Source organism: Felis catus, chromosome B2, assembly GCF_018350175.1.
Source record: "Felis catus isolate Fca126 chromosome B2, F.catus_Fca126_mat1.0, whole genome shotgun sequence".
NCBI lineage: Eukaryota > Metazoa > Chordata > Mammalia > Carnivora > Felidae > Felis > Felis catus.
The window spans coordinates 129,427,765-129,452,229 of NC_058372.1; the positions used below are offsets into that span (position 1 = coordinate 129,427,765).

Sequence of the window (24,465 nt, forward strand, 5' to 3'; positions counted from 1 at the left end):
TTGAAATTTCCTACTTGTCTTTATGTTATTGATTTCTAAGTTAAATTCCATGGTGGCCTGAGAGCAAACAATGTATGATCTGTATTCTTTTAAATTTGTTGTGTTTTATGGTCCAGAATGTGGTCTTAGTGAATGTTCTATGTGAGCTTGAGAAGAATATATACTTCTTTGTTGTGGATAAAGTGATCTAAAGATGTCAATTACATCTAGTTGACTGATGGGATATTATGTTCAACTATGTCTTTATTGATTTTTCTGCCTAATGGAGCTATTTATTATAGAAAGTACATAACATTTTCTTTTTTTCTTTTTTTTTTTTTAGAGTATAATATTTTCTAACCAGGAACCTGAGTGCTTACCATAGCATGATCTAGGCATTTTAACCATTTTCTCATTTAATCCTCCTAACAACCCTATGAGGGATGTACCATATTATCCCTTTTAGCCCATAGGAAAACTCAGGCACCAAAAGTTTTAGTAATTTGCCCAAGGTCACACAATTAGCAAACAGCTGATCTGGACACCCGAGTCTAGACTTTTAGCATCTAGGCTACAGGGTCGCTCAAAGAAACCTAGGATGATGAAATCAAGGCATTTTGTGTTACCATTAATTTTTATGATGAACAATGAAAATTTTCCTAGTAAGTCTTGGCAACAGTAATTACTCCTAAGCACTAATGTCCTTTTTACTCACTGTTGCTAAACACGCTTACATTGGCAGACACAGTATAAGCACAATATTTGTATGGTTTTCCATTCTAAAACATTCCACAAAATTGAGTGAAATATTACATCTATTTTGCTTGCATGTCACCAGAGCAATAACATTGATATTCATATTCACTGTTTTTCTAAAATTGTTAAATTCTTAATGGATAGAGACTATACCTGTACAAGTAGGTTTGTAAATAGCTATACACAAACATCCAAGAAAAGCCTTTGATGAGCACAATCATAAGCACAAAGACAACGTCAGGTTAGCTCTACTCCACCAGAGTTTCTGGTTTCTAGAAACCTGGACTCTGACATGGAAAGGGAGTCAAGACCTTCACTGGAAGGTAGGACCCTGCATCAGAGAATACAGTGGGCACTTTCCTTTAAACTTCATTTACCAGCTAGAAATATGATGTAACTTATTAACCTAAAGTTTTAAAAATTCTAGGATGCAAAAAACTAACCATGCCATTCTTAGCTCAGGTAACAAAGTACCATGGACTTGATGGCTTAAACACTAAATATTTATTTCTCTCAGTTCTGGAGGCTGGAAGTCCTAGACCATGGTGCCACATGGATGGGCTCTGGTGAAAATCCTCTTCATAGACTACCAACTGCTCACCGTATTCTCAGATGGTGGAAAAAAGAGCGAACTAGCTAGCTCTTTGGTCTCTTCTTATAAGGGCACTGATTTCATTCGTGAAGGCTCTGCCTTCATCGTCTAATTACCTCCCCAAAGCCCCACCTTTAAATATCACATTGGGGTTAAGATTTCAACATATGAATTTTGGGGGACATAAACACTCAATCCGTTGCAAGGACCTTATATGGAGATGAAGATAATATAGTCATCTCGTAAAAACCTCTTGCAGAATCTCACATCTAGGGGAAAAAATAGGGATAGACTACTAAAAACCTATGCAATTCTGTAATCAAATGGTATCTTGCTGCTAATCTGGACAGCCCAGGTAGGCATCGGTGTGACTGGAGAGGGCCTCAGGGGATACTAAAAATGCACAGAAACAATAGAGTGGAAAAGCTACTGCAGTAGAGATGGAGATGGAGGGTTCTCACAAACAAGGAGAGTGACTTCACTCACTCTGTCAACTCCAGAGTTCTAAAGCCCGGCTACAACTCCAGAACTCTTCCCTGCCCGTTATGTTCCAGTTGGTGTTTTCACTCCCGACACTTGCACATACACATATGTCTCTGCTAACACCCCCACTTTGTGCTCCACTGAGGGAAGAAAAAAAAAAGCTACTGGATAGAGCATTTCATCTTTTCAATGCTAACGCTACAAACTTCCCTTCTAGCACCACAGCAATCTCACTTCTCCATTCAAAACATCCTTTGCATTGTCATTTTCTCCCTTTCTACTAGAGATACTGCTCCCCAAGATACAACCATGATCTGGTATTTCTCAACCTATAATAAACAAAACCTTCATTAACCTTGCACTGCCCTCCAGCTCCCACTATATTCCCAGACTATCTTTCTCAAATTTCTGAAAAAGATTTAAAAAGTAGATAATCCCCATTTCCTCACCTATTCACTTTCCAACCCATTCCCCTGGCTCTGATCTCCACCACTCTATCAAAAGATCCTTATCAAGGTCATCAAAGCAATTCTTATTATCCTCATTTTAAAAATCAGGGCACTGAAGCTCAAGAGAGATTACTAGGTTGAGATAGTAAAGACATATCTTCCCTTAGAGATAAGCAAGAGCCCAGAGCTGCCCCAAAGCTCTCTTTTCATGATATTAGACTAAGGACTTCATCTTCCAGGGACCCCACCTCCTTCTTCTGTTAGGTCATCTTCCCTGCATTAAATCTCAGACTTACGCTCCAACATACCTCATTGTTTTAAATCATTTTTCATTGAGAAAGAATTTTGCTTGATCTATGAATATTTTCTGTAGATCACTTGGTATATATTATTTAATTGAAAATAGGTAGTTCTATTCCCTTTGTACAAATAAGAAAACGTTGAAACAGAAACCTTTCTCAATATCAGACACCTGAAAAGTATCAGAGCCAGCATTTGACCTCATCACCTAGATTTTGCACCCCAGGCTGCCTGACCTTCATGATGGTTAGATCTCACAGCTTCCCAGTCGTTCCTATTACATGGTAATAAGGTAAGAGCATCACTCAGAAGTGTGCCATACCCCGATATTTCCATCAAGTCAGACACCGTGGGGTTGAGGCAAATTTGCTATGAGCAAACATGTAAGAAACTGATTTATATATCATAATTGGACTTTATAATAGAATCACAGTTGTTAACACAGGATACTCAACTTTGGTGACTACAGCATCTTCCCTCCATAGCTCTATCTAGGAAGCGAATTCAGTAAGCGTGAGGTAGGATACAGATTTGTATGCTCACCCATATCCTATTCTTTTTCTAAGCACATAGACATTACACTTGCTCAGTATTGCCCTTAAAGTTGGACATGAGGGGTTCCCAGTAAACCCTTCCCTCGAGAGCAAGAAGGCCAAGGGTCTAAGGGGACATATCCACTCAGGCCCAGACTCCCCCTCCTAGACCATGCCGTAGGTTCCTGGAACAAAGGGATTTCTTGTCCAAAGAACTCCAACCCTGCTATCAGGGACTGTGAAAGCCTCTTTCCCAGACCTGTGTTTATGAGGATAGATTGTGCCACTGTGTATTCAGCCCTAGGCTCCAAGAAGTGGCCAATGGGTAGCTATCTGCAAGGGTGTGGAGATAGGTTCCACGTGTGCCCTCCATCGTGCAGAATTGGGCCTGAAACATGAAGAGAAGGGAAAATGGGCCAGCATTCCTACGCTGCCATGTTCTCGAGGTGCAGAAACCTCAAGACTCCAAAAATTCCACATTCAAATCTAGTTTTCCAGGTCACAGAAGATAAATGTGCCCAAGAATGATATACTATATGTTTTACAGTTAATTATTAGCTTAACTTATAACTTTTAACTATTCAGATATATGATACAATTCCTTCTAATATCTCTGCTTTAACTTCTCTACCTCCTTATAGTTAGGCAGAGCCACGTAAATAGTTCTAGACTGTGAATTAAACAGTTACTGGTACAAGACCATTTAATATTCTCTTTTCCTCCATGACAATCAAGAAGGTCAGGTGTTCCATAAAGCATACAAGATGGAGGTGCACCCATAGTCCTTAGCCTGAGTGTATAGGGCAGAGTCTCCCAGAAATCCACAATGGATTTTTAACAGGAGAAGAAATCATCTGTTCTTCACTAAAGCCACTGAGGTTTGGGGACAGCTTGTCAGCACAGTGTAAGTTTAACCCATCCTAACTAGAAATTGGTACCAGAAATAGGATGCTTCTCTAGCAAAAACTTAAAATATATTTAGTGGTCAGGAAGCAGTGAGGAAATTAATCTTAAGGGCTGGAAAGACAAGTATTATATTTATACAATGACAAAGTATTTTACAACACCCCTAGTATAAATTATAATACTAGTATTTTATAATACTCCTATTATAAATTATAATACTCCCAGTACCTCACAAGACATATTACCTAATAAACTTGCAGCTCTAAAAGAGAGAAGAAAACGGAACACTTGAAGTGTGAATTCGTTATTTTTGGCTGCATATGGCAAGTATTCAAGGGATAAGCTGAGAAAAGGACTATCCAGTTTTCAATAATAAGTGAAAAGTAAGATTCCAGACATTTTCAATTTGCAATGTTATATGGACTAACTACTTCCCATACTAACAGAGACATTGAATGAAGGTCATAGGCTCAGGAAAACATTAAAAAAAAAAATTAAACTGCCTCAGGGAAAGGACAGATTAACATGTTCATTAAATCATTTTAGTTGGATAAGACGAGGAAAAAGATCAGATTAAGGGTATGGTTTTCCCATAGAAGTCAGTCAGTCCTCAAATAACTTTCTTTTGGTCTACAAAGAACTATACAGGTGAGAAATCAAATCAATGCAGCAGAGCTGAGAACCAGGTACCACAACAAAGGAAAAAAAAAAAAAAAACAGATGTAATTACCAGCATATAGAACAAACAGAAATCTTTTAGATTTTGGAGAGAATTGTGCTGCCAAAGAGAACCAGTCTACCAGCTAAAGTCTGAAAATGACCCTTTGGCTCCTTCTATATGGAAGCAGTGGGAAGAAAGGGTTGCTCAGTTCCAAGCAGAGCAAATCCTCCACTCTCCATTTCATACGGAGCCAAGGAAGAGAAAAGGAAGAACTACTCAGAGGAAAAAAACAGAGCCTCATGAAAACAATGAACAAGAAGATAAAATCAGGCCAGCAAATTTTGTTCCTCCAGGGTGTCCCAATATCCATCATGAGGGATTTCAGAATTGCTATGGACCAGTAATTCCAGTGTGCCTATGTTACCTTTTTTCTAGATGGGATAGTCTACTACATTTAACTGCCCCATCCTACCCTTATATGTATCAGGTATATATACAAGTGAGGTGTGTGCGCGCGCGCGCGCACACACACACACACACACACACACACACGGAAGGCCATGTGAGGACACAGCAAGAAGGCAGCCATCTGCAAGCCAGGAAGTGAGGCCTCTGCGGAAACTGAATTTGCTGGCACCTTGATCTTGGACTTCTAGTTTCCAGAACTGTGAGAAAACACCCTTGTGTTGTTTAAGCCACCCAGTATGGTGTTCTGCTATAGCAGTCCAAACTACAGATACATGTTTGGTACCGTGAAATGGAACGCTGCTGTAACACATGCCTAAAAATGTGGAAGCAGCTTTGGAACTGAGTAGAGGCTGGATGAGTTTTGAGGTGCATTCTAGAAAAAGCCAAGACTGCCTTGACGAAATAGGAAGTCAAAGGTGACTGGTGAGAACTCAGATGTAAATGAGAGTGTGCTATTGGAAATAGAGAAAAGATGATCCTGCCTATAAACTGGTAAAGAACCAGCTGAATTGTGTTCTAGGGTTCAGTGGAAGGAAGAGCTTGTAAGTCACGGATGTTTAGCTAAAGAGATTTTTCTTTTAAGTTTATTTGAAAGAGAGAGCAAGTGAGTGCGAGAGGGGTAGAGAGAGGGGGAGAGAGACAACCCCAAGCACCCTCCACACTATCAGTGTAGAGCCCAAACTCACGAATCTGTGAGATCATGACCTAATTCAGGTGTCCCTTAGCTGAAGAGATATCTAATCAAAGTATAGAGTGTGGCCTGGGTTATCCTTATTGCTTTAGTAGAATGCAAGAAGAGAGATAAATTGAAGGAATCATTAAGTGAAAGAGAGAGAGAGAAAGAGAAAACTTGAAGATCTGGAAAAATTCTCAGCCTATCCATATTGCAAAAAATGAGAAAGTATGTCCAGGAGAAAACACCAAGGCTGTGGCTGGACAATAGCTCCATGAGGAGATTATCCTTGGAATTATGAGTCAGCCTAATCAACAGAAACCAGGAATAGAGATGGGATTAACCAACAGAGACACAGACAGTTTGGCCCAAACAGAATACAGTTAGGATGAAATAAAGGAAGGCTTTTGGACTTCTGAGATCGAACAGGACTAGACATTGAACTATTTGGCTGCAAACATGTTTTATTTCTCATGAAAAGGAAAGAACCCCAGGGCAGTTTAGACATCCTCACTTCTACTCCCACTACAGAGAGAAAGGCTGCTTCCTCCCTTCGTTTCAGAGGGTGGTGCTCCCATCCCTGGTTTCGGTGGGTCAGGCTGCCCCCACCCAGTGCCTTAGGGGTGGAGCCATTGCCTAGGGCTACCAGGCCAGAGGGCAGATCTCGCAGCCAAAGAGGATTATTCTTAAGCCTTAAAATCAAATAGAGTTTGCCTGGCTAGATGTTGTCTTCTTTGGGGTCCAACATTCCTGTGACCTTTCTGCTTTCTCTCTTTTGGAATGTGAGTATCTATCCTATTTCCATCCCACCACTGTATTTTGGAACCACCTAACCAGTTTAGTTTCACAGGTTCACTGCTGGAGAGGGATTCTGCTTCAAGATGAATCATACCTTGAGTCTCATACATACCTAATTTAGAGGATTTTTAAGTAGGCTCCACACCCAATGTGGGGCTCAAACTTACGACCCCAAGATCAAGAGTCACAGGCTCTACTGACTGAACCAGCCAGGTGCCCCATGATATTCAGGTAAGACTTTGGAATGTAGAATTCTGAGTTGATGCTGGGACGGGTTAAGACTCTTGGACCTGTTGAGATGGGATGAATGTATTTTGCATGCAAGAAGGACATCAATTTAAGGGGGCTAGAGAGCATAACGTTATCGGTTGAACTGTGTCCCTCCAAAATTCTTATGTTGAAGCCCTCATCTTCAACATGATTGTATTTGGTGACAGGGCCTTTAAAAAGGAAGTAACTAAGATTGAATAAGAATGGAACTTGTGTCCTTACAAGAAGAGAAAGAGACATCAGAGACTACCCTCTCTCCACACATGACAGAGGAGAGGCTGTGTGATGACACAGCAAGGCGGCGGCAATCTATAAGCCAGGAAAAGAAGCCTTACCAGAAAACAAAATTGCTGGCACTTTGATCTTGGACTTCTAGACTCCAGAACTGTAAGTAAATCTGTTGTTTAATCCAACCCAGTCTGTACCATTTTGTTATGGCAGACTAGTCAAGCAGACTAACACATCTACCCTTCTTGGATATTTCCAAGTATCTCTCCCAGGGAAGGACATGAAAAGGGAAGGACATTTAACACTGGGCTGGCCCAAACCATCAGAGACCTTTTGTTTCAAGGTCTAGAAATACTAAATAAATCCTTTGAAATGAAAAATCTATACCAACTAACTGCACTAATGGCAGCCAACAAGAAAATCAAAACAAATAAAACTGGAACCTAGACCTCTACGTTTTCTTTTCCAAAATGTAAAGTATAAGGGGACATTTAGAAGACCCACAGATGTTTCACTGGTCTCCCTCCCACCACAGTCCACACTATTATCAGACCTACTAAGCCATCTCTTTCTTTAGACTTTCCTGATTTAGGCTTTTATTCCCTTCCAGCTGTTTTGATGGCACCAATACCATATAAAGAAATACTGGGTGATTTGAGATGAACTTTAACAAGACATGGACATGTGTCTCACTAGAAAGCAGCTGATTCTATTACTGCTCGGTACACTTCTTGTTAAGTAGTTCTGGGAGAGTTTTTTATCACAGGGCTGTGACATCTGCACGCTTATGAGGTTCCTATGAGGGGTAGGTAATCAAATAAAATGTTTATTAAACACACCCACAAAGTGCTCCAAACAGAAGTTACGGCAAAGACTACAAATGTTTCCTGATATCCATTCCTCCCCTCTTCCTTTGTGATATAATCTCTGAATTTTAAAAGGACACAAGGGCACCCAGAATGAGGACATTTCCCAATGTTCCTTGAAGATAAGAGTTGTCATATTACTGACAAACAAGATGTAGGCACTTTAACTGTTACATGCAAATTCTGAAAATAGCAAACTCTGAGAAGGAGCATAGTCTTATTTTCCCCTCCTTCTTGGCTGGAATACTGACATGATAGAGCTTGGCTAGCCATCTTTAACCATGAGGCAGACAAAAAGAACAATGGTAAAAAACAGTTTAGAAATGGACCCACACAAGTGGATGGAAACTAGGTTTACACCACTGCAATTCAATGAAGGAAAGGAAATTCTTTTCAAAAAATGATTGTAGAGCACGTGGATTTCTATAATGAAAAACAAAAAGTAATCTAGATTCTTATCTCACATCATACAAAAACTATTGAGATAAATCACAGAATGGAACACAGATCTGAATGTGAAGGATAATTAGTATCTTCATGACTGTGGAGTAGGCAAAGATTTCTTAAACAGGACACAAAACACAGTATTCAAAAAAATTATAAACTGGATTTAAGAAATTCTGCTTGTCAAAAGACATCATTAAAAGAGAAAACAATAAAGTCACAGACTGAGAAGCTATGTGTAATACACATATTCAACAAAGGACTCTTATCCAGAATATAAGGAATTCCTACAAATCAATAAGATGACAAACAACCCAATAAAAATATGCAGAAGACATGAAAAAGTACTGCCTAAAAAAAGGAATCCAAATTATCTGAAACATTTGAAAGGGTGCTCGACATTATTAACAATGAGGGAATGGAAAAGAAAACGATGAGATACCACCTCACATCCACCAGAGGGCTTAAAATGAAAAGGAACAATATCAAGTCCTGCTGAAAATGTGGAACTGTTACAACTCTTAGATTTACTCACTCACCGATGGTTGACCTGGCAGAATTTATTGAAACTAAACACATGGCTACCCCATGACTTTAAAATCCTAGTTTTAGATATATTCCCAAACAAAACACTGCAAATGTCACTAAAAGATCGTGTATGACTATTCATGGCAGCTTTTTTTTTCTCAGTAAAATTTTATTCTGTAGTTAATTCCAAAGTTGACAGAGAAATGGATCAAATGTCCCAATTAGCTGCACTGATTGTGCAGAAAATGTTCATGACCACTTCATAGAAATTATAGTTTCTCCTAAGTTAACAGAATATTTGGGATGGACACATCATGTCTAAATAGTTTAACCTGCAAGCATAAAGGATTAACAGCCAGAGGCAGACTGAGCTGTCAAGTATTTTATTGAAACAGGACCTGCATGGTACTATCACCATCCAGTCACCTCCCTCACCTGCCAAGGTGCTCGTGGGTGCAGGAAAAGGCCTAAGGCCCCAGTTGAGTCCAGATCCAACAGCATCAGAGGTACAGGACTCTGGACTGAGAAACTGGTTATCAAAGCAAGAGCCCAGATGAAGAGAATCTTTAGTTGACAAATACTGAAGTGACAAAAAGGTTTTAAGAAATGAGAAGAATGTATGACAAGAAGTTCTGAATGGAAGCACTGGCAGCCCCTCTTCCTCAGAGCCCCTCGTGCCTGATGGGCGTTGCTGACAAGCCTCAAGGGGCTTACATGGCCAACTGTGGTCATGACCAAAGGCCCCCATGAGGACTGCCCGTGGTCCCCACAGACAGCGTTGGTGAGGCCTCCTCCTGGTAGACAATGCAGAAAATCCCAAGATAGCAAGCAGGATGCTCTGCTCGGAATGACTCCTTTTTCCATCCTGGGCCTGAAGTATGGACTGAAATGCCACATTTTAGATTCTTTGGGTGTTCATATTTTTCATTCTCCTCCTTGAGAAATGCAGTGTAACTGTGCTGTGCAGCCTGTGGGGAGAAGACGGGAAGGAGCTGTGCTTTTGGTGGCACCCGCTGGAGCCAGGCTGGGGGTGAAGAAGAGCAAGTCCTCAGGAGCAGGAGATCTCATCCAGAGGCATGAACCCTGTGTCCCCGAGGGTCCTGAGTAGCACAGGCCATCAGGCAGGACTACCAGGTGGGCGATGCTGCCATTGCTGAGAAAGAGGTGGAGCCAGCCTTCTGGAGGGAACTACCCTGCCCAGTACCATGTAGCAGACGATGTTGGCACGGCAGATGAAGATCTCCTAACTGTCCTCCTGCTGCTTGGCGTCTGCCCAGTGGTTGTAGTTCTGGAAGGCGGTCTTGATCCGGGCTCTATCTTTGTAATACACTGTGTTCCAGTGGAACACAGGCAGGTCGGGCTTGATGGGGGTCTTCCCTTAGTAGGTCTGTGCTGACCTTGCAGATGCCTGGCAGATATTTGCTTACCATATTGGTGGTTTCTTTTGCATGGGTCATGGACAAATGGACAATTTTATTAAACTTCAACCCCAAGCTTGCAAGTTGGAGCCCAGTTAGTTAGTTCAGCTTGTTCATGACCCAGGGACGTTAGTGTGCGGTCTTTTCCAGGGAGGCATTCACATGATTGTGGGAATGCCTGATGAGGAAGATGGGTCACATGGCCTTGGCTTTGTAGTGGTCCAGCCCAGATGACCATTCTCCAGATTCTAGGTTCTTCTTCCGTAGGTTGTCTCCTGTCCCAGCTGGGGTCACAAACGCCCAGCCAATGGCATGTGGCCCCCGCAACCATGCCCACACCTTGAGCAGGTACGTCTCCATGTCCCTACCCATGCAGGGCTTCCCCAACATCATGGTCAAAAACAGCATGGCTGCTGAGCCCCTTACCATGGCACCTGTTGGCATGCCACGTCCACTCGACCTGTACTGGCCCTGTGCCCATAGCAGTTTTATTTGTAGTAGCCAAAATTAGAAGATAACCCAAACATCTATTAACAGAATGAATATACTATGGTATGTTGATACAATGGAATGTTTTAGAAAAATATGAGAAAAAATATATATACATGCATTAATATGGATGAATTTCAAAAAATAGGCTATTATGAAAGAAGTCAGACAAAGGAATGCATATTATCTGGCTACCCTTACAGTCCAACAATAGACAAAACTAATCTGTAGAAATGGAAATCAGTACCTCTAGGGGAGGTACTAGGTGGGAGGAGCATGGAAATTTTCTCTTTCTGGATGGATGTAATAGGTCTTTCTTGATCTAGTGGCTATACAGGTATACATACAGAAAATTCACCAAGCTGTATTATTTAAGATGGACATGCTTTCTATGCTTTACCCCTATGTATTTAATACCTCAGTACAAAGAGAAAAAGTACTTCATAAAAGATAACCAGACTATTTTTACCTTATCAGTTGCCTAGTAAATGTTATTAGGCAAATGCAAAACTATCTACTTAAAAACAAAGACCAAGCAAATTGTGCTTAGGTCTCTGTTTCACTGACTCCCAAAAAAGTCAAAATCAACCTTATCCATTAGTATCAATAAAAACTTAGAAGAAAAATCTGAGGAAAGTAGGAGTGTATCAGGTAGTCCACAGCAGCTACCTTAGTTACTGAAGTGAAGACTCTACGTAGCATATAGGCAATCTATGTGAAGCAATTTTAGTAGTGTTTTTCCATAAATACACCTATTTAATAATTTTAACTATTTTTAGTACCAAGGTAGTATGTCATAAAAGAAATAGCAAGAGCTTTTGAATCAGACAAACCAGTTTTGCCACTTACTAACTATACAGCATTGGGCAAGTTTCTTAATCTCTTTGATACTGAGTTTCTTCACAATTTAAAACAGAGACAATAATACTTACTTTGCAAAATTGTGGCACAATTATAGTAGGTATTTAAGAGTGGTAGCTATTTAGCAATAGCTCTTTGTATGCAAAGTATCATGGTAGGTACTGGAACTCTATCTCTAAGAACCCGACCAACTGGAAATGACATTTAGATATAAAGATTGGTGATGAAAGGTAAGAATTTAACAAGGGCTATAGATTACAAATTACAGGGTTCCTATCTAGCTAGGAGGATTGTGGAGTGAATATCCTCTCAACAGAACCTGGAAAATTTTTGGAAAATCCACTTAAAACAGAGGAAATGGCATGAATAAAAAAAGCATAGCCTCAAAAACAATACAGTGACTTCAGGTTCTAATTAGTTGACTAACTAATGACTAACTGTGCCACTGGACTAAATCTAAGGAGAAAGACTACAAGGCTAGGAAAGCAAGCTGGGACTAGACAGAAAAGGACCAGTCAGGCTAAGAAGTCAAGGACCTGTTTTCTCAAGTCCTGGAATGTCACAGAAGGGTTCTTTTCAGGAACCAACCCCAGTGGTCACTGTACAGGAAAGGAAGGGAAGGAAAATCTCAATACAGGGAAAAATAGCATAGAATGATAAGGGCCTAACTCAAGATGCTGACAGGAAAGCATCTTGAGACCAGGGGGAGGGACCAGGGGGGGGACCAGGAAAAATATTAGAGTTCAATTTTATGAACTTTAAAAAAAGCAACATTGAGTTTCCCTGAATATTCAAGTAGGCTTGCCTTCAACTTTTAAATGACTGACTGGCTTATAAGAGCAAAGAAGTATCCAAAAGCAGCAAAACATATTTCCAGGCACATAGAAAGTGCCCATACATACTGCTAGCAAATGAATCATTTAAAAAATTCCAAATACTGAAACCTCTACAATAATACAGTGTTCATGGTGAAACATGCAAAAGGGCTATAATCATTTTTTCCTTCCTGTTGAGTGACCATTCTTTTACAATACATGCCAAGTTTCGAATTTGCTCAGTTCAATATTTTAAAAGACTCATTTGCAAGAGCTATCTCTGTCTCTACAGAAGACTCTGATATAAATCACTCTAGAAAGTTGGGAATATTGCCACTTCAGTTGCTAAGCTCTTGTGTAATTTTTTTTTAAGGACTCTATCACTCATTGTCTTCTGCCATGGCAAAAAAAAAAAAAAAAAAAAAAAAAAAAGCCACTATGACTCATGAATATTACATGAAAAAAATTTTAAAAGTTAATCCAGATCACATAAATATATGTAAGATTTACCCAACAGTACATGACAATTTAATAATTTATACAATTGTTAAAATAATTAAAATGAGAATAACCTACCACATTAAGGAACAAAGAAATGGGTGCTTCCTAGGGGCTAAGCATAATTGTTAGCCCTTTCTATGTATTAGCTCTCTTAATCCTCTCCACAACCTTCTATGGTAGACACTTGTTATCCACACCGTATAGTGAGAAAATCCAAATATAGAGAAGTAACTGTCAAAGATTACACTATATAAAAAGGGAGAGGCAGAACTAGGAATTGAACCCAGGCAGTCTAGCTCCAGAGTCAGAAAATGCCAGTTAATAAGTGTAGAAAGAACGAAAGAAATGGAGGGGCCCCTGGGTGGCTCAGTTTGGTTGAGCATCTGACTCTTGATTTTGGTGGAGGTCATAATCTATCATTTGTAAGATCAAGCCCCGCATTGGGCTCTGTGCTGACAGTGTGGGGCCTACTTGGGGTTTTCTCTCTCCCTCTGCCCCTCCCCTGCTTGTGTGTGTGCTTGCTCTCTCTCAAAACAAACATTTAAAAAGAAAGAAGGAAGGAAATGGAAAATCATCATTAGAATACCACAATAATAACTGCTGCAGGCAAGATCAGTTGAATGCTAAAATTAGTGGGCTACACTTTGAGAAATAGCACATTTGCACAACTTCAAAACATTTATTAATTACCATGGTAGTTTTAACATATCCACAAATCATTTGATACTTTTCCCTCTCATCCCTTTGAGTGCAGACTTCCTTAAACAAAATAAAGTATAAGAAGTGAAAAGTAGTAATGTGTTACAATGGAGAAACCTGGCAAACACTGCCTAAACTATGTGATTAACATGTTGATGTGGAGATCCCGTGCCCCCAGATATGATGCAAAAAAGAGCACAACATTCCTCTGGTATTCTTTCCCCAAAGTCCATAACCTCAGTCCAATTGTGAGACTACACTGGACAAACCCAAAATGAGGGACACTGTATAAAATACAAAAGTGGCAATGTCTGAAAGACTAAAATGTTTTCACAGATTGGAGCAGACTAGAAAGACTTGATAACTAAATGCCATGTGGTATATGGATCAGATCATGGAACAGAAAAAGGACACTGGTGGAAAAACTGGGGAAATCTGAATAAAATGTCATTCAGTTAATAGTATTGCACCAATGTTAATTTCTTAACTTTGGTAAATGTATCATGGTTATGTAAGATGTTAACATTAGAGGAAGCTAGGTGAAGGGTATACAGGAACACTCTATACTGTCTTTGCAAATATTCTATAAATCTAAAAGCATTTTATAAATAAAAGATTTAAAAGTTCAGGGGCGCCTGGGTGGCGCAGTCGGTTAAGCGTCCGACTTCAGTCAGGTCACGATCTCGCGGTCCGTGAGTTCGAGCCCCGCGTCAGGCTCTGGGCTGATGGCTCAGAGCCTGGAGCCTGTTTCCGATTCTGTGTCTCCCTCTCTCTCTGCCCCTCCCCCGTTCATGCTCTGTCTCTCTCTGTCCCAAAAATAAATAAAAACGTGGAAAAAAAAATTAAAAAAAAAAAAAAGTTCAATACCCATTTGTGAAAACAAATGTCAGTAAACCAGGAATAAAAGAAAGTTTCCTCAATCTGGTAAAAGGCATCTATAAAAAAAAAAAAGTATACTAAATATCTTTTAAAATTTTGAGACAGCGTGTGTGTGCACATGTGTAAGAGAGAGGGGGGAGAGAGCAGGTGAGGGGTGGTGAGGGGCAAAGAGGGTGGGGGAGAGGAGGGGAGGGGAGAGAATCCCAAGCAGACTCTGCATCTTCAGTGTTGTGGAGCCTGATGCAGGGCTCGAACTCACAAACTGCAAGACCATGACCTGAGCCAAAATCAAGAGTCGACGTTTCACCAATTGAGCCACCCAGGCACCCCTTTAGTGTCATAACCTTAATAGTGAAGAATTGAGGTATCCTCCTTTAAGATCAGGGGAAAGCAAGGGTACTTTTGTTGTTGTTATTGTTTTTTGAGAGAGACAGAGAGCGAGAGTGAGCATGAGTGGGGCAGGGACAGAGGGAAAGAGAGAATCTTAAGCTCCATGCTGGGCATGGAGGCTGACTCAGGGCTCAGTCTTATTATGACTGTGAGATCATGACCTGAGCCAAAATCAAGAGTCAGATGCTTAATCAACTGAACACTCAGGAGCCCCAAGGCTGTCTATTTTAACACTTTTGTTAAATACTATTCTGCTACTCCCAGCCAGTGCAATAAGGCAAGAAAAATAAAAAAGTAATAGAGATTAGAGAGACAAAGTTAGAGGAGCCTGGGTGGCTCAGTTGGTTAAGCATCCAACTCTTAGTTTTGGCTCAGGTCATGGTCTCACAGTTTATGAATTCAAGCCCCAAGTCAGACTTTGCACTGGCACTGTGGATGGAGCCTCTTTGGGATTCTCTCTCTCCCTCTCTCTCTGCCCCTGCCCTGCTTGCATGCTCTCTCTCTCTCAAAATGAATTTAAGAAAAAAAAAAAAGGCAAAATGAAACTTTTTCTTTTTTTGCAGATGACATGATTGTGCATTTAGGAAATCTCCAACAACCTAGAAACTACCAGAACTGAAAAGTGCATTTAGTGAAATTATAGAATACAAGCTCAAAATACAAAAATCAACTGTATTTCTAGATACTAGCTAGAGGAATGGAAACAAAATTGAAAAAAGAGACCATTTACAACAGCATCCAAAAAAACCTCAAACGCCTAGAAATTAAGTTTAATAATATGTAAGTCCCTTACACTAAAAAAACAAGACAATGCTAAGAGTACCTGAAAAACTTATTCAATAGAGAGATATACCATGTTCATATATTGGAAGATTCCCTTAAGATGTTATTCTTCTAAAATTATTCTGTAGAGGCAATGCAATCCCAGTCAAAAGTCTGGTAGCCTTTTTTTTTTTTTTTTAATAGATGTTGACAAGCTGATTCCAAAATTTATAGAGAAATGAATAACACTTAAATATCCAAAAAATCCTTAAAAAGAAAAAAAATTGTGGAGGGTTTACACTACTTTACGTCAAGACTTACTATAAACTACAATAATTAAGAAAGTATGATACTGACAGAAGAACTGATATAGTCCAAATAGAACAGAACAGAGTTCAAAAACACATCCAAATGTATGATCATTCATTTTTTTTATTTTTGAATTTAGTTAGTTAATTTACTTTTGGGGAGAGAGAACAGAAGCAGGGGAGGGGGCAGAGGGAGAGGGAAATAGAGAATCTTAAGCAAGCTCCACACTCCATGCTGGGACCCTGAGATCATGACCAGAGCCAAAATCAAGAGTCGGACACTCAACTGATTGAACCACCCAGGCACCCCTATGATCATTCATTTACAACAAAGGATGACTGCAAGTCAATGGAAAAAGAAAGGTATTTTGTTTTTTTGTTGGGAGAGAGAGAGAGAGAGAGAGAGAGACAGAGCATTAAGCAGGGGATGGTGGGGGGTAGGGGTGGGGGGAATCTTAAGCAGGCTCCATGCTCAGCATAGAGCCCAACACAAGCCAGGGCTCAATCCCACATCCCTGGGATCATGACCTGAGCTGAAATTGAGAGTTGAATGCTTAACCAACTGAGTCACTCAGGTGTCCCATGAGAGGGTTTTTCAATAAATGCATAGAGCAATTGAATGTCCATATGGGAAACCTTGATATTCCTCATCTCATACCATACACAAAAATCAACTGGCGATAAATCAAAGACCCAACTGTGAGGACTGAACTATAGTTTCTGGAGGAAATCACAGGAAAATGTATTTAGGACCTTGAGGGTAGGCAAAAATGAGCATGGGTAAAAAAAAAAAAAAAAAAAAAAAAAAATCTGTGGGAAGGGTATAAGAAACATCACTAGACTTCATAACAGTTAAGTCTGCTCATCCAAAGGCAACAATTAAAAGAATAAGTATGCAAACTTTAGACAGGTAGAAAATACTTGCAAACATATACCTGATAAAGATTTCTCATCCAGAATATATAAAGAACTAAAATCATGAACAAAAGATAACCCACTAAAAAAAGTAGGCTAAAGATTTGAATAGCACTTCACAAAAGAAATCTCAATGGCGGATAAATATAAAAAGATAGTTCGACATTATTAATATTCATGGGAATGCAATCAACTTACCCTAAAACCATCAATTTAGCACTTTGGTATATATCCATAAAATAGGAATATATGTCTGCCAGCAGCAATTTCAAGAACATCTGCAGAAATGGGACTCAGAATGATCAAAAACTGAAAACAAATCAAATGGTCATCAACAAAAGAATAGATAAATGAACTGCAGTCCCACACGCATAATGCAATACTATGGAAGAGGGGTCACCAAACTTTTTCTGCAAAGGGCTAAACAGTAAATAGTTTAGTCTTTGTAAGTCATACGGTCTCTGTTTTAACTACTCAACCCTGATACATGGACATATTTATGTTCAACAAAATTTTATATACCAAAATATGTTGTTGGCCCACAGGTCATAGTTTACCACCCTTTGCTATAAAGCCAACAACAAAAAATTACCTATACATGCAACCTGGACAAATGTCAAAAATATCCTGTGAACAAAAGGAAACACACACAAACATTATAGGATTCCATTTATATGAAGTTCAAGAACACCTGAAAATAATTCATAGTGATAGAAGTCAGGACAGGAGTTGACTGATGGAGAGGAGCGGCTCCACTGTGTGGAAGACACAGGAGGGAACTTTTACAGGGATGAAAATGTGTTCTATCTTTATCCGAGTGGTGATCATACAGGCATACACATATGTAAATTTCGTAAAGCCATACACTTTATTTTTGTGCTTTTACTATACATAAATTATAGCTCATTTTGGAGAAAACAAAACTGGACAAAAGTCAAAATAAAGACCTGAAGAAATTATCTAGAATTCAACATGAACAAGAAATATATAATATATATAAAAGATAGATTAAAAGAAATGGATAGACTGAGCAAGTCTAACCAAAGTGTAAGCAGAGTCTTGAAAGAAAGAATAGGAAAAAAAATGGAGGGAAAACTACACGGAAAGAAAAAAGAAGAAACTTTTGGGAACTGATGAAAGCCCAACCTTAGAGACAGGAAACAATCAATCCAGGATAAACGAAATGTCCACACCTAGATACACTGTCATAAAACTGTAGACCACAAGATAAGAGATAAGATCTTAAAGTAGGCAAAAAAAAAAAAAAAAAAAAAAAAAAACCCAAAAACAAACAAAAAAAACAAAAACAAAGATTAACAACAAATAAGTTATTAGAACTAATGGTAACATTGAAAGCAGAAGTCAATGAAATGATACGTCCAAAAGACTGAGAAAGAAACTGTCAACCTGGAACTGCATACCAGACAAATCCATCATTCAAAAGTGTAAAAGATATTTTCAGATAAAGTTCACTGTCAACATTCCTTTAATAAACAAGCTTCTGAAACATATTTGACAAAGAAAGATGTGAGATGCAAGAAGGAATGACAAAGGATGCATAAAAAGAAAAAAAAATCATGATGTCGAATTTATAGAAGGAAAAAAAACAAGGTGTTAACTGAAACTCCAGATGAGAACATGTAATTAACTGGTGTCAAAGCAACCTAGGTTTCTTGAATTATTTGCAAGTAGAATTAATAAACTTTAGATTAAGCTGTACATTAAAAAATTTTAAACTACTAAAAGAAATAAAACATTTTCATACTAGTTAAAAGGGAAGAAAACAGAGTATGAAAAAATCCAAAAGGTGGCAAAGAGAAAAAAAAACACAAAGAAAACAATAAAAACAACCATAAAACAGAATGTTAGCTTTAATCCTAAATATATCATTAATTATACTTTATCTAATTGGACTGAGAGCTCCATTAAAAGACAAAGATTGTCAGAGCAGAACAGGGAAAAAAAAAATCAGATTTCATCTGTGCTAAAGAGATCTTCTAAACAAATGTTAACTGAAAAGGTGTAACTAGAGTATTCTAAAAATTGATTTTAAGGTAATAGGCATTTGGTGGGGAGGCATAGGGTATCACTGTAGAATGACAAAAGGTCCAATCTACAGATTTCAAAATACAGCAATTCCAAACTCGTATATACTGTACTTTCAACTTTTACAAAGTGACAGAATTACAAGAAGAAATGAGAAAATTCATTATTTTACTGTGATCTTTTTATTACACCTATCTCAGTCGTTGATAGATCAAACAAACCAAAAAACTAGTAAGGTTAAAATGATTTGAACATCACAATTCTTGTGCTTGATCTAAGACACATGTGTGTGTGTGCGCGCGCGTGTATTTATGTTTTTATACCTACCTTGCCCCAAAAGTCTGAGTACATATTCTTTCTCAATCATTCAAGGCGCAGTTGAAAAACTAACCATGAGGCCACAAAGCAATTCTCAAATTTCAAAGAATGGGTAACATAGAGCCCTCATTTGCTGACTACAGTGCAAGTTAGATATCAATAACAAAAGGATAACTCACAAAACCTTCCACATTTAGAACTAGAGAATACTTCTGAAAAACTCATAGGGAAGGGAAAAAAAATCCTAATGAAAAAATTTTTAATTCTTAGAATTGAAAAAATAGACGACGTAGAAAGCAACAGTAAATAAAAAAATGTGTAGTATTCGTGGAGACAAATCCATGACCAGAGTGAAGAGCCCAGAAATGAGTCCAAGCATATCTGGGAAGATGTGTATGATAGAGCTGGTACTGGTGTGGGGTTCACTGCCACTCCACACAGAAAAAAGAGAATGAATTCGTCCTGATCTCACAACATAAATTTAAAAAATACATATCTATACAGCTACAAGGCAGGTAAGTTAAAGAACTAATTGTGTAAAAGAACAGAAACTTTAAAACTTAGAAAAAACTTCTAAGTACATTTCCCTAATGGAGGAGAATATCTTAAGACACGAAAACACAAAGAAAAGATTGTCTGCGGTTTACATAACCAACAAAGGATTTGCACCTTGAACAATGTTTTCCAACAGAAATTGTTGCAATGATGGAAGTGTTTTGTTATATAATACAGTATAATATAAAATACAGTAAAATATAATATAATAGCCACTAGTCATATGTAACTATTGAGCACTTGGAATGTGGCCTAAAGTGACGGAGGAATTGAAACTGTTGAAGTGCACAGGACAGCATGTTAACATTTAAAAATCCTCGATGAGGGTCCGTAAAGGTCCGTTAGGTTTTTTATATACTTTTTAGTATTTAAATTTTTCATAAAAGAACTTGATTTTAGCGTATGTTACTGTATAAAATATAATTTCAATTTTATAAAAAAAATACATAACAGTCACTTTTTGGAAAGCAAACACACCAAATGTTCAAAATGTTATCTATGAATTTTATTTTTCTTCTATTTAAAAAAATTAAATATAAAAGCATATAAACAATTCAATGAACATGGACGTATCCACCCTACAAGTTATAGAAATAAAACATTACGGATATTGTGTAAATTCCCTAGATACCTATCCCTGATCACAACTTTTCTCTTTTTAAAGAAAAGCTAGGAAATATGAATAGACTAGAGCCCTGGATTCAGGCTTCATTTCGCAACACCCATATTTTAATAGATTTGGGGGGATACTTTGTAATACGTAGACATTACATATATCATTTAACAAAGAGTAATAAAGCAAACACTGATGTAACCATTGCCCAGGTCAGGAGATAAAGCATGTCCAGCATCCAAAAGTCCTCAGTATGTCCCTTCTCAATCCCCCCCCCTTCCGCCTTGATCCCCCCAGGAGAAAACCACCAGCTTGACTTTTAGGGTATCAATTTATTCACAGCTACTCCTTACTTTTCATGCCTATATATGAATCTCTAAACAACAGTTTTATTTCACCAGGTTCTGAATTTCTCATAGAATACTGAATGATACCCTCTTCAACAACCTGAGGTTTTTTTTGTCTGTTTTGTTTTTTTTTTTTTTTTTTGGTTGGCTCAACATTATTGAGACACATTTATGTTGAAACACAAAACTACTTCATTCACCACTGTTCTGGGTAGGTTCCATTTTATGAATATAATTTACTGTTCTCCTTCAGATAGACAACAAGGCATCCAGCTTTGGAGTATTACAAATAACACCATAGTAAACCTCATACATGTCTGCTTGTGTATATGTATGAAAATTTATCTAGGGCAGTGGCTTTCAAACTTTTTTGACCATGACTCATACTAAGGAATGACGTTTTACATCATGACACACATCTGTGTGTGTATAAAACTGAGGGGGGGGGGGGTGGTGAGTTTCATGAAGCAAACACCCGATGACCTGAGACATAGTCTGCTATTTTCTATTCTGTGTTAATTCGTGTTTTGCAAATTCTGATCATTATCCACTTAACTGATTTCACGACTCACTAAAATGGGCTTCCAACTTTGAAAAACATCGCTCTAGAGGATAAACACCTAGGGGTGGGACTGTTCAGGATGTGTAACACGGACATCGGACAGGGGCAACTTTCCTAGATCCTTAACTTTTAAATAAGTGTTTTTTTATCTGAGTATATATAAATATGCCACTATGTAATTTTAGAGCCAAAACTTTAAAACATCAGACCGTTTTATCTCTTCCTTCGGTCATAAGACAGTACTAATCACTTACCATGTGCTATGTATCCACTGGACTCCGAGCGAGACTGATGGGTTAATACACAGGGGGGTGGGGAGGACATAAGGGACCCGGACCTCAGTGAGGCCCCAGAAAGCTCACAGGAGGGGCCTCCGATCCTGCCTGGGGAGGGAGGGGTTAGGGAAGGATTCCTGGAAGAAGGAGGACCTAAGCTGAGTGCTTCTATTTTTAATTTTTATTGGTTTCCTAAAACATAAAAGTAACACGTTTGTTGGGGGAAAAAAGTCAAAATTACAGAAGTATATTTATTAAGAAGTAAAAATCCCCACCACCGTCCTTAAAGTTTAATGCTGGGACTAAATAACCAAAGTTGCATTACCAGTTATCCTAATGTAGTAAATTTTTAGGAGCCCCCACTCTTAAACAGTTTTAAGGGTATATCTGACAGAGTCCGTAATATCGAAGGATAAAACGAATCACATTTTCCATAATGAACATGAATGCAGACGTTTCATATTTAGTCACGTTACTACTTTTAAGAGACTTTTTTCTTCTCTTTTCTTTTCTTTTTTTCCTTTTTGGCCTTTTGGCAAGGTTAGCATGCCAGGTTTCAAAAGTCGAGTCTATTTACTGCATACCAAATATACACAAATGCTTCAAAAAGCGGCATTAAAAACGGCCAGCTGAAAGAATGTTTTGTTCCAGTCAACTTGGCTTGGCCGGTGACAATTTGTCGGAGTTTCACACTTCGTCCCGAGGAGCCCCGGACCCCGTCACGTACGCGGCGCGTCGGCACCGGCACACCCTCCCCAGCGCGGCACGGAGCCCAGGACGGTCCTCGCTCCGCGGCAATGCCGCCGCCCCGCCGCCCCCCAGGCCCGCAGCGGGCCCCACCGCCACCGAGCCGGGCCACGAGCACCCCAACCACCTACCCTGCGGGGTCAAGAGCCCCCCGGAACTCAGGCGAGGCAGCTCGGGCGCGCCGCCTCCGCGGCCATGACGGCGACCCGGGGAAGCACCCCGCGCGCCAAGGCCCGCGGTCCGCCGGGCTGGGAGGAGAGCCGCCCCGTCCGTTCGTCCGTCCGTCCGCCAGGAGAGTGAGGCCAGAATACGCCCCAGACGTGTCTAAATCAAGGCTCGGGGCGGTACCGACGGGCTGAATGACAAATGGCAGATGCCGTGGGCTTTGCCGCCCTCGGCAGCCGCGAGGATGGCTGCGCCGAGGAGGCCGCGCACAGGCGGAGCCCGGGAGCCGGAACGGCGCGTCCGCGAGGAGGGCGCTGGGGCCCCTGGCGGGGGCGTCACGTGGCAGGAGGAGGCCCCGCTGGGGAGCCAGGGGGTCGGCGGCCTGGGCGGAGGAAGAGGACAGGCGCCCAGACGCCTGGCCGATTGAGTCATCCGTGTGGGCTAAGCCAAGGTCGCCCAGGTGCAGAGCTGGCGCAGGTAGACCCGAACCAGCCCGAAGCCCCGTACGGTATCGAAGACTGTTCACTTAAGTCACCACCAGGATGAGCCGCCCCGAGCCAAATCATAAACGAGAAACACGACAGATGCTAGGAGAACGCTGCACTAAGCCGGATTCACTTACCTCCTATCCGTGCAGTGTTGAAATAATGGCAGCCTAACTGTGACCACTAATTGTGAGCCAGGCACGGTTCTAAGCGCTTCGCAGGTAAATAAAGTAGTCCTCGTGACTACCCTGGGAGAAGCACTTCTACTCCCGTCTTTCACATGAGGATCCTAAGGCACAGAAAGATTAGACGGAAATGATTGTATGGTTCTGGAATCCTACTATGTACGCTTTAAGTAATTCAAAAATATTCAGTGCTATTTGAATTTAAGAAAAAGAAATGGAAGCAAATCTCCAGCGGTTGCTTTCTTTCCTACACGATATACATTCCTAAAAGAGGCCTATAAACGTGAAGCAAAATGAAAGGCATGAAGAGTTCACTGCAGATTTCAGACAGTCTCCTAGCTTTGAGATAGAGGTTAAGCGCATCTGACAATTCTACCCACCTTCATCGCCATCTTCCAGTTTCCACTGCTTGCATTACTCTTGGCTTACTGGCTCTTAGAACATTCACAAGTTCTTATTGGCCCACCTTATGCTCCCAGATGTTCAGTCTTAATTCTGTATTTGAACGAATTCAATATTCATCACAATGTATGCATTCCTAAATTCCCTATTTTTATTTCTTAATGGCCTGCCCTCTTTTCCAAGTAGTTTCCTTAAGGAAGGTTTATAGAATCCCTTAAGGTTTTATCTGCTTTTTAGCTCTACACATAAAAACTGAGCAGGGTAAATATTTTGGATTCACACCTTTCTTCAAACCTAACAGAACAAAATGGCAATCGCTTCATTGATTTTTGACACCAGATTTTTGTGGAGAGATCTGAATCCTTGTGATTTTTCTCCCTGGGAGGTAATCTGATTTTTCTACTTGAATGCCTGAAGAGTATTTTTTTTTTTTTTTAATCATTAAAACCAGATCCCTATCTGGGCTATGTCTCAGTGGCAATTATTCTCTATCAGCAGTCCCCTCCCAGTATATAGTGTGATCTTTCAGTTTATGGATTCCATTCTCCTTTTCTTAGTATAGCATCCCATTCATATTATACATCTGAGTAAGTTTATCTTTCATCGGTTGGATTTTTTACTACAGAGTCACCAGTTGTTCTTATACTTGATTTTTGTCCTTCCGCATCCATCTTCTTGTGATTTGCACGTACTCCGATTCTCTCAAAATATTCTGTTCACTTATTTTTCTAGTTTACTGGATTTTAAAATCATGGTTTTAAACCTCAATTTTCTTAGCTATGCAATTTCCCTTT

General features: G+C 39.7%; 1 pseudogene; it reads right to left on the bottom strand.

Moving 5' to 3' along the window:
- Positions 1–242: 242 nt before the first annotated feature.
- On the bottom strand, positions 243–13,460 carry LOC123385565 (annotated as a pseudogene).
- Between the last annotated feature and the right edge of the window lie 11,005 nt (positions 13,461–24,465).